Genomic DNA, 14,205 nt, shown 5'->3' on the forward strand with positions numbered 1-14,205 from the left:
ATTGGATACCACCGCCCCATCCATGCCGAGAAGCAGCGTGGGTTCCGCCCCGTTTGACGCAATGCTGGATAGATACCCCGTGGATGACATCGCAGAGAACACTAACTGCGAGCTACACTTCAAAATTAAGAACATATCCTTGAAGGTGGCGGACGGCGTTGCTTATACAAATTCCCCCGATGCAACCTTCCATTGCAACCCGATTCCAGCAAGCTATGCTCGTGTCGTGGTTGATGAGGTGGTGGACCAATATTCGGGGATAGAGCTTGACATTCCTGGAGGTGATGAGGAGCACACACTCGGAGATGCCAAACATCGTATCATCCTATGGAGAAAGGATTGCATCATCTTTCGAAGGCCACCGACACCGCGTCACCCGACTCCTCGTCGAAGTCCGCCACCAAGTTAGCAGACTCCCGCTCCTCCAAGTCCACCAACGCGTGAGGCCACTCCTCCTCCTCCAAGTCCGGCAAAGTGTCAGGCCACTCCTCCTCCAAGTCCAACACAACGTCAGACGTCCACTCCTCCTCCAAGTCCGGCATAACCTCAGGCCACTCCTCCTCCAAGTCCAGCACAGCTTCAGGCCACTCCTCCTCGTCCAACTCAGCCCCGTCAGCCGTCTCCGCCGCCTCAGCAATCGCAGAAGAGACACCCCGCAGCTATGGTGCGTAGCGGTACGAGTCGAGGTCATAGTATAGGAAGTACAGGCGGAGGCAAGCGATATAAATATGGTCCAAACCTCACTACTCCTCTTCCTGAGAGGACTTATGACAGGACCGAGGAGCAAACCAATGCCATAGTGCGGGCAGAAGTCGACGCCCATTTTGGACCGAAACCGCCACCGCCGCCAAGGGAGAAAGTGCCTGTGGAAGTAGTTGACCACTTCATTCGTATGGCTCAACCACCAGCTCCTAAGCCCGTTGACACAGACTATGAGCGCCACATCAGGAAGTTACATCGACAACGTCTACAGAAGGAGGCGAGCTCGAGCTCGAGCAAACAACAAGCAGCTGTCAAAAAATGCGGGAAAACCATTGCCCAGCTGGGAGAACAGGCGGCGCAATCGATCCCCCCGCTTGTTGTGCTGCCAACAACACGTGACAGTACGCGCGCCCAATATTATTGTGGGCAAACAATTTACGTTCCCGAGGTGGGCAATGTGGTAATAACCCAGGAGCATATAATGCAGGCTGAAACTCTCAACATCACTGTTGGACAACTCCTTGAGATCGAGGACATGCCTATGCTTACAGAGGAGGAAATAAAACGGAAATATGCCCGGGGCCAACCTTTGGTCAATCTAGAAGAGGTCAAGAAGCTCCCAACGAGAATGTATGAATTGCATCAATGGTACATGGACATTACCAAGAGATTCGATCGAGAGTCCCTCATGGTGCAAGTCAAGAAGGATCATTACTACCATCAGAAACCTGTGACCGTTGAGTATTCTGGACTGTTTCAGTTATACAATCAAGACGCACTCGATAAATCTATCGTCAGTTGCTATTGTCTGTAAGTGATTTATTTCTGTAATTTAAGTCTCAAACTAGCTGTAGTGATCCTTTTGATCAATCATTACCTGTAATTATCCTCACTATATTCTTTTCTGTGGTATTATGTAGGATGAAGATGTATGAAATGAGAAAAGGTGGACGCTATGGCATTGGGCTCATTGACCCAAACACCGTTAATGAATACACATGGAAAATAAACAAGCATCATGAAAAGCAGGTAGAGGACAGCATGCTAGAGTTCTTGAAGCGCCTCAAATACAATGAAGATATACTACTTCCTTACAACTTCCAGTGAGTCACACTTTCTTGTACTACAAATTCTCTGTTTTTGCCTACTAGCTAGCTACATGTTTTTGCTTACATATGCCCGCTTAATTAAGACATGCAAACGTGTGTGCATGCAGATTTCATTGGATCTTGTGTATCATTAAAGTTGACGCCGGAACAGTTGAAATACTGGACTCACTACTCAAAGCAAATAGTGACTATAACATCTTGTTTGGGATAGTCAACAGGTAATTTCAATCATTATTAACTATATATCTCGGCCTATTTAGTTCGTCATTTCATGATATGAACTATTTAATAACCCCTTTATTCATTTTCTTTGTCGGCGGGCAGGGCTTGGGCAAGGTTCATCAGCGTCACGGAAGGCGAATGGAAACGACAGCTGAAATGGTTTCGACCCAAGGTAAGTAATTAAGTAGTACTAGCTAGCTAGCTAGCTGCCATCTCTTTAATTATCATGCTTGATTAATTATTATCTAATCAAATTAAATTCCATTCTCGTAATAAAGGCCCTGAAGCAGGCGCAGGGGACTGATCTGTGTGCATTCTGCGTTTGCGAGAACATTTGCATGATGGCGTCCGAAAGGAGCAGATCTCAAAGACAGGAATGGGTACGCTTGTCAGAACACTATTCACAGTTTTTACACCATTATCGATATCTAGTCACACAACTAATACACATGCATATTGATCTCCTTCTTAACAGTTCACAGAGGTGCGGGACAAGCTCCTAGAAACGGAGCGCGTAGAAGCACTTCAAGAGGAAATAGCGAGATTTTTGCTCGACCAGGTCATAAATCCGAAGGAGAATACTATTACCCGCTACCGCCCCTATCGACCAGGTCATGAACCACTTCCAATTGTCATCGTGCTCCGAAGGCACCAATTAGGCTAATGCCACTGGCTCCGAAGGCAACATGCATATGTAGGAGAAATTGTATATAGCTATACATGTGTGTATGTGTGAATTAATATGGTGGTTTGTGAGACATTGATGATATATATATGATTGGTTCTACTAGAAATTCTATTTATATATATATGCATAACGTGTACAATGTGTAGTATCGTAAAATACCAGCAAACGAAAAAGAATTAAAATGGAAAACACAAAATTAAATGAAAAAGAAATCATAAAACCAAAAACCCCCCAAACATTTTAGTACCTGTTGGTGTTACCAACCGGTACTAAAGGGCTCCCGTCCCCCGAAGCTGGCTCGTGCCACGTGGTTGCCCTTTAGCACGGTTCGTGCTGAACCGGTACTAAAGGGGGGGCCTTTAGTGCCCACACTTTAGTGTCGGTTATGGAACCGGCACTAAAGGGCCTTACGAACCGGTGCTATTGCCTGGTTCTGCACTAGTGTATTTAACGTGAATGCAGCCGTCTCTAAAGTATAACCCCAAAATGATAGCGGTAAATCAGTGAGAGACATCATAGATCGCACCATATCTAATAAAGTGCGGTTACGATGTTCGGACACACCATTACATTGTGGTGTTCCAGGTGGCATGAGTTGCGAAACTATTCCGCATTGTTTCAAATGAAGTCCAAACTCATAACTCAAATATACACCTCCACGATCAGATCGTAGAAACTTGATTTTCTTGTTACGATGATTTTCCACTTCACTCTGAAATTCTTTGAACTTTTCAAATGTTTCAGACTTATGTTTCATTAAGTAGATATACCCATATCTGCTCAAATCATCTGTGAAGGTGAGAAAATAACGATATCCGCAGCGAGCTTCAATGTTCATTGGACCACATACATCAGTATGTATGATTTCCAATAACTCTGTTGCTCGCTCCATTGTTCCGGAGAACGGAGTTTTAGTCATCTTGCCCATGAGGCGTGGTTCGCAAGTACCAAGTGATTCATAATCAAGTGATTCCAAAAGTCCATCAGAATGGAGTTTTTTCATGTGCTTTACACCAATATGACCTAAACGGCAGTGCCACAAATAAGTTGCACTATCATTATCAACTCTGCATCTTTTGGCTTCAATACTATGAACATGGGTATCACTACTATTAAGATTTAGTAAAAATAGACCACTCATCAAGGGTGTATGACCATAAAAGATATTACTCATATAAATAGAACAACCATTATTCTCTGATTTAAATAAATAATCGTCTCGCATCAAACAAGATCCAGATATAATATTCATGCTCAACGCCGGCACCAAATAACAGTTATTTAGGTCTAAAACTAATCCCGAAGGTAGATGTAGAGGTAGCGTGCCGACGGCGATCACATTGACTTTGGAACCATTTCCCATGTGCATCGTCACCTCATCCTTAGCCAATCTTCGCTTAATCTGTAGCCCCTGTTTTCGAGTTGCAAATGTTAGCAACTGAACTAGTATCAAATACCCAGGCACTACTGCGAGCATTAGTAAGGTACACATCAATAACATGTATATCAAATATACCTTTCACTTTGCCATCCTTCTTCCCCGCCAAATACTTGGGGAAGTTCCGCTTCCAGTGACCAGTTCTTTTGCAGTAGAAGCACTCAGTCTCGGGCTTAGGTCCGGACTTGGGTTTCTTCACTTGAGCAGCAACTGGCTTGCTATCCTTTTTGAAGTTCCCCTTTTCCCTCTTTCTTGAAACTGGTGGTCTTGTTGACCATCAACACTTGATGCTCCTTGTTGATTTCTAACTCCGCAACCTTTAGCATTGCGAAGAGCTCAGGAATCGTCTTATCCATCCCTTGCATATTATAGTTCATCACGAAGCTCTTGTAGCTTGGTGGCAGTGATTGAAGAACTCTGTCAATGACACTTAATCAGGAAGATTAACTCCCAATTGAGTCAAGTGGTTGTGGTACCCAGACATTCTGAGTATATGTTCACTGATAGAACTATTCTCCTCCATCTTGCAGCTGTAGAACTTATTGGAGACTTCATATCTCTCAATCCGAGCATTTGCTTGAAATATTAACTTCAACTCCTGGAACATCTCATATGCTCCATGACATTCAAAACGTCATTGAAGTCCCGGTTCTAAGCCGTAAAGCATGGCACATTGAACTATCGAGTAGTCATCAGCTTTGCTCTGCCAGGTGTTCACAACATCTGGCGTTGCTCCTGCAGCGGGTTTGTCACCTAGCGGTGCTTTCAGAATGTAATTCTTCTGTGCATCAATGAGGATAATCCTCAAGTTACGGACCCAGACCGTGTAGTTGCTACCATCATCTTTCAACTTAGCTTTCTCTAGGAACGCATTAAAATTCAACGGAACAACAACACGAGCCATCTATCTACAACAACATAGATATGCAAAATACTATCAAGTACTAAGTTCATGATAAATTAAAGTTCAATTAATCAAAATTACCTAAGAACTCCCACTTAGATAGATATCTCTCTAATCATCTAAGTGATCACGTGATCCATATCAACTATACCATGTCCGATCATCACATGAGATGGAGTAGTTTTCAATGGTGAACAGCACTATGTTGATCATATCTACTATATGATTCACGCTCGACCTTTCGGTCTCAGTGTTCTGAGGCCATATCTGCATATGCTAGGCTTGTCAAGTTTAACCCAAGTATTCCGCGTGTGCAAAACTGACTTGCACCTGTTGTATGTGAACGTAGAGCTTATCACACCCGATCATCACGTGGTGTCTCGACACGACGGACTGTAGCAACGGTGCATACTCAGGGAGAACACTTATACCTTGAAATTTAGTGAGAGATCATCTTATAATGCTACCACTGAACTAAGCAAAATAAGATGCATAGAGGATAAACATCACATGCAATCAATATAAGTGATATGATATGGCCATCATCATCTTGTGCCTTTGATCTCCATCTCCAAAGCACCGTCATGATCACCATCGTCACCGGCTTGACACCTTGATCTCTGTCGAAGCATCATTGTTGTCTCGCCAACTATTGCTTCTACAACTATCGCTACCGCTTAGTGATAAAGTAAAGCAATTACATGGCGATTGCATTTCATACAATAAAGCGACAACCATATGGCTCCTGCCAGTTGCCGATAACTGTGTTACAAAACATGGTCATCTCATACAATAAAATTTAGCATCATGTCTTGACCATATCACATAACAACATGCCCTGCAAAACCAAGTTAGACGTCCTCTACTTTGTTGTTGCAAGTTTTACGTGGCTGCTACGGGCTAAGCAAGAACCATTCTTACCTACGCATCAAAAACCACAACGCGGAATAGTGATTGCTTTTTGATCTTCAAAAAGAACCCTATTCATTGAATCTGATTCAACTAAAGTTAGAGAAACTGACACCCACCAGCCACCTGTGTGCGAAGCACGTCGGTAGAACCAGTCTCGCGTAAGCGTACGCGTAATGTCGGTCTGGGCCGCTTCATCCAACAATGCCTCCGAATCAAGAATCAACTAGTGACGGCAAGCAATATGTATATACCCATGCCCACTACTCCTTTGTGTTCTACTCATGCATATAACATCTACACATAGACCTGGCTCGGATGCCACTGTTAGGGAATGTAGTAATTTCAAAAAAAATCCTACGCACATGCAAGATCATGGTAATGCATAGCAATAAGAGGGAAGAGTGTTGTCTACGTACCCTCGTAGACCATAAGCGGAAGCGTTATGACAACGCGGCTGATGTAGTCGTACGTCTTCACGATCGACCGGTCCCAACACCGAAGGTACGACACCTCCGCGATCTGCACACGTTCGGTTCAGTGACGTCCCACGAACTCATGATCCAGTAGAGCTTCGAGGGAGAGCTTCATCAGCACGACGGCGTGATGACGGTGATGATGTCGACCGAGGTGGATTATGGTGGAGGGGGGCACCGCACACGGCTAAAAGATCAATGATCAACTTGTGTGTCTATGGGGTGCCCCCTCCCCCGTATATGAAGGAGTGGAGGAGGGGGAGGAGGCCGGCCTCCTAGGCGCGCCCCAAGGGGAGTCCTACTCCCGTCGGGAGTAGGATTCCCCCTTCCCTAGTTGGACTAGGAGTGGAAGGAAGGGGGAAGGAAAGGGGGGCGGCCCCCTTCCCAATTTGGATTGGTCTTGGTGGGGCGCCCCCTCGTTTGCTCCATTCCCTTCTCTCCCACTAAGGCCCACTAAGGCCCAGATACCTCCCGGGGGGTTTCGGTAACCTCCCGGTGCTCCGGTATATGCCCGATCTCATCTGGAACCATTCCGATGTCCAAATATAGTCGTCCAATATATCGATCTTTATGTCTCAACCATTTCGAGACTCCTCGTCATGTCCATGATCATATCCGGGACTCCGAAATACCTTCGGTACATCAAAACACATAAACTCGTAATACCAATTGTCACCGAACGTTAAGCGTGCAGACCCTACCGGTTCGAGAACTATGCAGACATGACCGAGACACGTCTCCGGTCAATAACCAATAGTGGAACCTGGATGCTCATATTGGTTCCTACATATTCTACGAAGATCTTTATCGGTCAAACCGCATAACGATATACGTTGTTCCCTTTGTCATCAGTATGTTACTTGCCCGAGATTCGATCGTCGGTATCTCAATACCTAGTTCAATCTCGTTACCGGCAAGTCTCTTTAATCGTTCTGTAATGCATTATCCCGCAACTAACTCATTAGTCACATTGCTTGCAAGGCTTATAGTGATGTGCATTACCGAGAGGGCCCAGAGATACCTCTCCGACAATCAGAGTGACAAATCCTAATCTTCATCTATGCCAACTCAACAGACACCATCAGAGACACCTGTAGAGCACCTTTATAATCACCCAGTTACGTTGTGACATTTGGTAGCACAAAAAGTGTTCCTCCGGTATTCGGGAGTTGCATGATCTCATAGTCATAGGAACATGTATAAGTTATGGAGAAAGCAATAGCAACAAACTAAATGATCATCGTGCTAAGCTAACGGATGGGTCAAGTCAATCACATCATTCTCCAATGATGTGATCCCGTTAATCAAATGACAGCTCATGTTTATGGTTAGGAAACATAACCATCATTGATTCAACGAGCTAGTCAAGTAGAGGCAAACTAGTGACAGTATGTTTGTCTATGTATTCACACATGTACTAAGTTTTCGGTTAATACAATTCTAGCATGAATAATAAACATTTATCATGATATAAGGAAATATAAATAACAACTTTATTATTGCCTCTAGGGCATATTTCCTTCATCTCTTGTGTCCCCAACATACCCAATACAATGGCAAATTGTATAGGTGCACTAGTTCGGTGAAGAGATGGTGATAAAAGTGTAATATGGATGGTAGAAATATATTTTTATAATCTGAATAAATAAAAACAGCAAGGTAGCAAATAGTAAACATGCACAAAAACGGTATTGTAATGCTTGAAAATGAGGCCTAGGGTCCGTACTTTCGCTAGTGTAATCTCTCAACAATGCTAATATAATTGGATCATATAACCGTCCCTCAACGTGCAACGAAGAATCACTCCAAAGTTCCTATCTAGCGGAGAACATACGGCATAATTGTTTGTAGGGTATGAAACCACCTCAAAGCTATTCTTTCCGATCAATCTATCCTAGAGTTCGTAGTAAAATAACATGAAGCTATTCTTTCCGATCGATCTGACCAAGAGTTCGTACTAAAATAACACCAAAGTAAATTCAGATTCATAATATTCAATCCAACACAAAGAACTTCAAAGAGTGCCCCAAGATTTCTACCGGAGAAACAAAGACAAGAACATGCATCAACCCCTATGCATAGATTACCCCAATGTCACCTCGGGAATCCGCAAGTTGAGTGCCAAAACATATATCAAGTGAATCAATATGATACCCCATTGTCACCACTAGTATTCAATTGCAAGACATATATCAAGTGTTCTCAAATCCATAAAAGTATTCAATCTGATAACAACGAAATCTCAAAGGGAAAAATTCAATTCATCACAATAAGATAGAGAGGGGAAAACACCATATGATCCGACTATATTAACAAAGCCCGTGATACATCAAGATCATGACATCTCAAGAACACAAGAGAGAGATTAAACACATAGCTACTGGTACAAACCCTCAGCCCCGAGGGTGGACTACTCCCTCCTTATCGTGGTGGCCACCGGGATGATGAAGATGGCCGCCGGAGATGATTCCCCGCTCCGGCAGGGTGCCGGAATTGGTTCTAGATTGGTTTTGGGTGGCTACAGAGCCTTGCGGCGGCGGAACTTCTGATCTAGGTTAACCCTTGATGGTTTCTCTATTTATAGTATTTTTTGGCATTGGTTTCACGCTGAGATGGGCCTCGAGGTGAGCACAACCCACCGGGGCAAGCCAGGCCCACCAGGCGCACCCTGGTGGGTTGTGCCCTCCTCGTGGCTCTTCTGGCCCTCCCACGAAGCTTCGGGGGTCTCTTTTGTTCCAAAAAAATCGTCAAAAAGTTTCAGCTCATTTGGAGAACTTTCATTTCTGCACAAAAAACAACACCACGGTAGTTCTGCTGAAAACAACGTCAGTCCGGGTTAGTTCCATGCAAATCATACCAAAACCATATAGAATTGTTGTAAATATGGCATGGATAGTTCATAAATTATAGATACATTGGAGACATAGTAAGAAGCTCGTATGCCATCTTGCCAAGAAGCTTGTGAAGATATAGTCGATTCATAGCATGACAAGCTGTCTGAATCGCTTCCACCCAAAAATGTCTTGGCGTCTTGTATTCATCAAGCATCATTCTTGCCATCCCAATAAGTTTCCAGTTCTTCCTCTCAACAACTCCATTTTGTTGAGGCGTGTACGTAGCCGAGAACTCATGTGAAATCCCTTCTTCGTTGAGAAAGGTATCCACATTGGCGTTCTTGAACTCCGTTCCATTGTCACTTCGAACTTTCTTGATCTTCACTTCAAATTGGTTTTGGGCCTTCCTAGCGAAGTTCTTGAAGATCTTTTGGACCTGCAATTTATCATCAAGAAAGAACACCCACGTAAATCTTGAAAAGTCGTCAACAATGACCAATCCGAATGAGTTACCACCAAGATTCCTGTAGGCGTTGGGACCAAAAAGATCCATGTGAAGTAGCTCAAGCGGTATTCTCGTGGTCATGATGTTCTTCACGGGATGACTTCCTCCAACTTTTTTTCTTGCTTGACAAGCACTACAAAGTCTATCCTGATCAAATATGACATCTTTAACACTAAGGATATGATCACCTTTAATAAGCTTATCAATATTTCACATGCCCACATGACCTAACCTTCTATGACATAACCAACCTTTAGAAGATTTAGCAATTAAACAAGTACGAGGTTGAGCTTTCTTAGTGAAATCAACAATGTATAGATCACCTTTACGAATACCGGTAAGACAATATTATGATTATCTCTACGAAATACTTGGCAATCTACTTCAATAAATAGAACATTGAAACCAAAGTCAGCTAGTCTAGATACGAAAAGGAGATTGTAACCAAGGGATTCAACAAGCATAACGTTTTGGATAGAGCTATCATTGGAAATGGCCACCTTACCAAGTCCAAGTACCTTACCCTTGGAGTTATCTCCAAAAGTGACATACTTGTGTGGACCGTCGTTCTTAGCAAGCTCATAGAACATGTCCTTGTCTCTGGTCATATGATCAGTACATCCACTATCGAGAATCCATTCTTTCCTTCCGACCATGTAACCACGAAGGTTAGCCATAAGACCAAAGTGTCTCATTGACTCATCAAGGTCAAAGTCACTATCTTCATCCTCATCATAATATCCATGCTCAACATCATCATGTAAATGATCATCACCTAGAGAGAGTGATTTATTAGATTTATGACCATGACAATGTGCATGTTTATGAATCCTAATAATTTGTGAGATGGTGCTACTAATGACTCCAACATCTCCTTTGGCATGCATAAGATCACAAAAGCTCAAATAGACATTCATAAAACTTAGGATCACTAGGATTCATGTTATGAAAAGCAATAGACTTTTGAAGAATTTCATCTAAATTTTTCAAGGAATAGTTTGGAAAGCGCTCCTTAAGATATTTCCATATAGTGCAAGCACATTCAAAGGTAGGCAAGCATACAAGCAAATTTCTAGGCAATCCTCTAATGATAAGATCAATAGTTTTAAGATTGTGAGTCATGTCAAGATACTCATCGGGGGTAGGATGCAAAGGATCAATGGGGGCACATAAGGTTTAGTAATGTACTTGTTCAAATCATATTAATTTAAAATATCAAGCATCTCATTCTTCCAAGAACTATATAACTCTCCGTCAAGCATAGGCACTCTACATCTAATACTCCCAATCGTAGACTCATCCATCTTCCTCCAATGGTGGTTAAACCAAAGCAATGGAGACCAAATCTCTCATACCAATTGAAAGGATCGAGAAGAGGGGTCTAGAGGGGGGTGATTAGACCCTCAACAAGTGAAAGTGGCAATTTTTAAGTTGTTCAAGTTAAGGTGGAGTTTTAGCACAAGTTTAAGCATTCACAATACATTTCAAGCAAGCATGACAAGAGTATATGCAGCGGAAAGAGTAAAGATTGCTAATTGTAAGAAAGTAAAGGGATGGGATTGTAGTGTGCAAGCGCAATGATTCCATGGAGATTTTTGGCGTGTTTCCGATAGGTGGTGCTATTGTACATCCACGTTGATGGAGACTTCAACCCACAAAGGGTAATGGTTGTGCGAGTCCACGGAGGGCTCCACCACAAAGGGTCCACGAAGAAGCAACCTTGTCTATCCCACCATAGCCATCGCCCACGAAGGACTTGCCTCACTCGGGTAGATCTTCACGAAGTAGGTGATCTCCTTGTCCTTACAAACTTCTTGGTTCAACTCCACAATCTTGACGGGGGCTCCCAAGCGACACCTAACCAATCTAGGAGACACCACTCCCCAAAAGGTAATATATGGTGTGTTGATGATGAACTCCTTGCCCTTGTGCTTCAAATGATAGTCTCTCCAACACACAACTCTCTCTCACAGATTTGGACGTGTGGAAAGATGATTTGAGTGGAAAGCAACTTGGGGAAGGCTGGAAATCAAGATTCTTGGGGTAGGATTAGTATATCTTGATCTCAACACATGAGTAGGTGGTTCTCTCACAGAAAATGTATGCTGGAAGTGTAGGCACGTTCTGATGGCTCTCTCATAAATGGAGAAGGGGGTGGAGGGGTATATATAGCCTCCACACAAAATCCAACCGTTACACATATTTGACCCAACTCGGTCAGACCAAATAGTCGAACTTGGTGAGACAGATTTAGTTCAAAATGTGAACGTTAGGAATCTCGGTGGGACCGACTGGAACAACTCGGTGGGACCGATGTGCTAGGCCTTAGGGCAAACATCATCTCGGTGGCACCGATTGCATCAACTCAGTGAGACCGAAGTGAAGCAATAGGGCAACAGAGAGAATGTCAAGCCAACTCGGTGAGACCGAAATAAATGCAACAAGTCACAGAGCGTTGGCAAGGCCATCTCAGTGAGACCGAGATCTGTATTGGTGAGACCGAATTGTTAGGGTTTCTGGCAGTGGCTATGTCATATGAAACTCGGTGGCGCCGGGTAGAAAGAATCGGTGGGGCCGAGTTGGACTTTGGGATTTTGACATTTGGATGGAGAAAGTGGTTGGGGGTTTTGGAGCAATATCACTAAGCATTTGAGCAAGCAAGCCATTAAGCAACACCTCATCCCCTTTTAATAGTATTGGCTTTCCTATGGACTCAATGTGATCTTGGATCACTAAAATAGAATGAAGAGTCTTAAGCTTTTACCAATATGTGTCCTTAGCATTTCGAAGGGGTTCCACATTCTCCTGTCCTTTCCACGCCATTTGTCGAACTTGTCTGAAATAAACTAGATAAAGGCATTAGTCCAACAAGAGATATGTTGACATTAATTACCAAAATCACCCAGGGGAGCACTTGTGCTTTCAGATGCTCACTACCGTGCGTGAGTAATTCCATCGTAGGCTTGCTGGACGGTGATGGGTTGGATGAGATTTATCATGTAATCAAGTTAGTTTTGTTAGGGTTTGATCCCTAGTATCCACTATGTTCTGAGATTGATGTTCCTATGACTTTGCTATGCTTAATGCTTGTCACTAGAGCCCGAGTGACATGATTTCAGACCCGAATCTATTATGTTTTCATGAATATATGTGAGTCTGTGATCCTATCTTGCAAGTTGTAGACACCTATTACGAGTTATGATCCGCATACCCCAAGGTGACAATAATTGGGATTCTTTTCGGTGATTGCCGTAGTTTGAGGAATTCATGTATTCACCAAGTGCTAATGCTTTGTTCCGGTTCTCTATTAAAAGGAGGCCTTAATATCCCTTAGTTTCCATTAGGACCCCGCTACCACGGGAGGGGAGGACAAAAGATGTCATGAAAGTTCTTTTCCATAATCACGTATGATTATATTCGGAATACATGCCTACATTATATTGATGAATTGGAGCTAGTTCTATGTCACCCTAGGTTATGACTGCTACATGGTGAATATCATCCAACACAATTATCATTGATGATCCATTGCCTACGAGCTTTTTACATATTGATCTTTACTAAGTTACTTTGTCGTTGCGGCTATTACAATCACTACAAAACTGCTACTGTTACTTTTGCCATCATTACCGTTACTTCCATACTACTTTGCTACTAAATACTTTTCTCCAGATACTAAGTCTTTCAGGTGTGGTTGAATTAACAACTCAGCTGCTAATACTCGCGGATATTCTTTGGCTCCCCTTGTGTCGAATCAATAAATTTGGGTTGAATACTCTACCCTCGAAAACCGTTGCGATCCTCTATACTTGTGGATTATCAGACGTTGACCCACGACTTCATCTTTTCCTCAAGGACTTGGCGTTCATGCTTTGCCGTCGCCTCAGCAAAAGTCTCAAAGGAGACGATCGTTGTCATCTTATAATTCGAGGAGTAACTATAACCGTCATTATAGTCATAACCTTAACCTTAACCTTAACCCTAATCCTAAGACTAACACTAACCCCCTAACATAACCATTAACCCTAGCACTAGATCTAGCTACCCCAACAATGCTAGGCACACAATACATAGTCAAAGCACCCTAAATGCATCATATACATTGATTTCACCACAACAAAATCATGAACTAGGGTTTGAAACAATGTGAGCAATACAACCAAAATACATGATTCCAACCAAACAAAATGAGGGGAGTGAGAGAGGTACCTTGGGTGATGAAAGTGCTTCGGATCAACTGGACAAATCTCAAGCAAATGAGGATTTGAGAGGCCCTTGTGTGAGGAAGAGAGAGGGGGGGAGGGGTTCAGCTTTCGAAGAGAGGTGAATGAGAATGTGGGTGAATGGTAGGGTGGGGGAGCACAACCCCCACCCCAACATCTTATCCACTACAACACCCTACCGCCGGGGTCCTTGGC

Source organism: Triticum urartu, chromosome 1A, assembly GCF_056163025.1.
Source record: "Triticum urartu cultivar PI428250 chromosome 1A, HENAU_Tu73, whole genome shotgun sequence".
Lineage (NCBI taxonomy): Eukaryota > Viridiplantae > Streptophyta > Magnoliopsida > Poales > Poaceae > Triticum > Triticum urartu.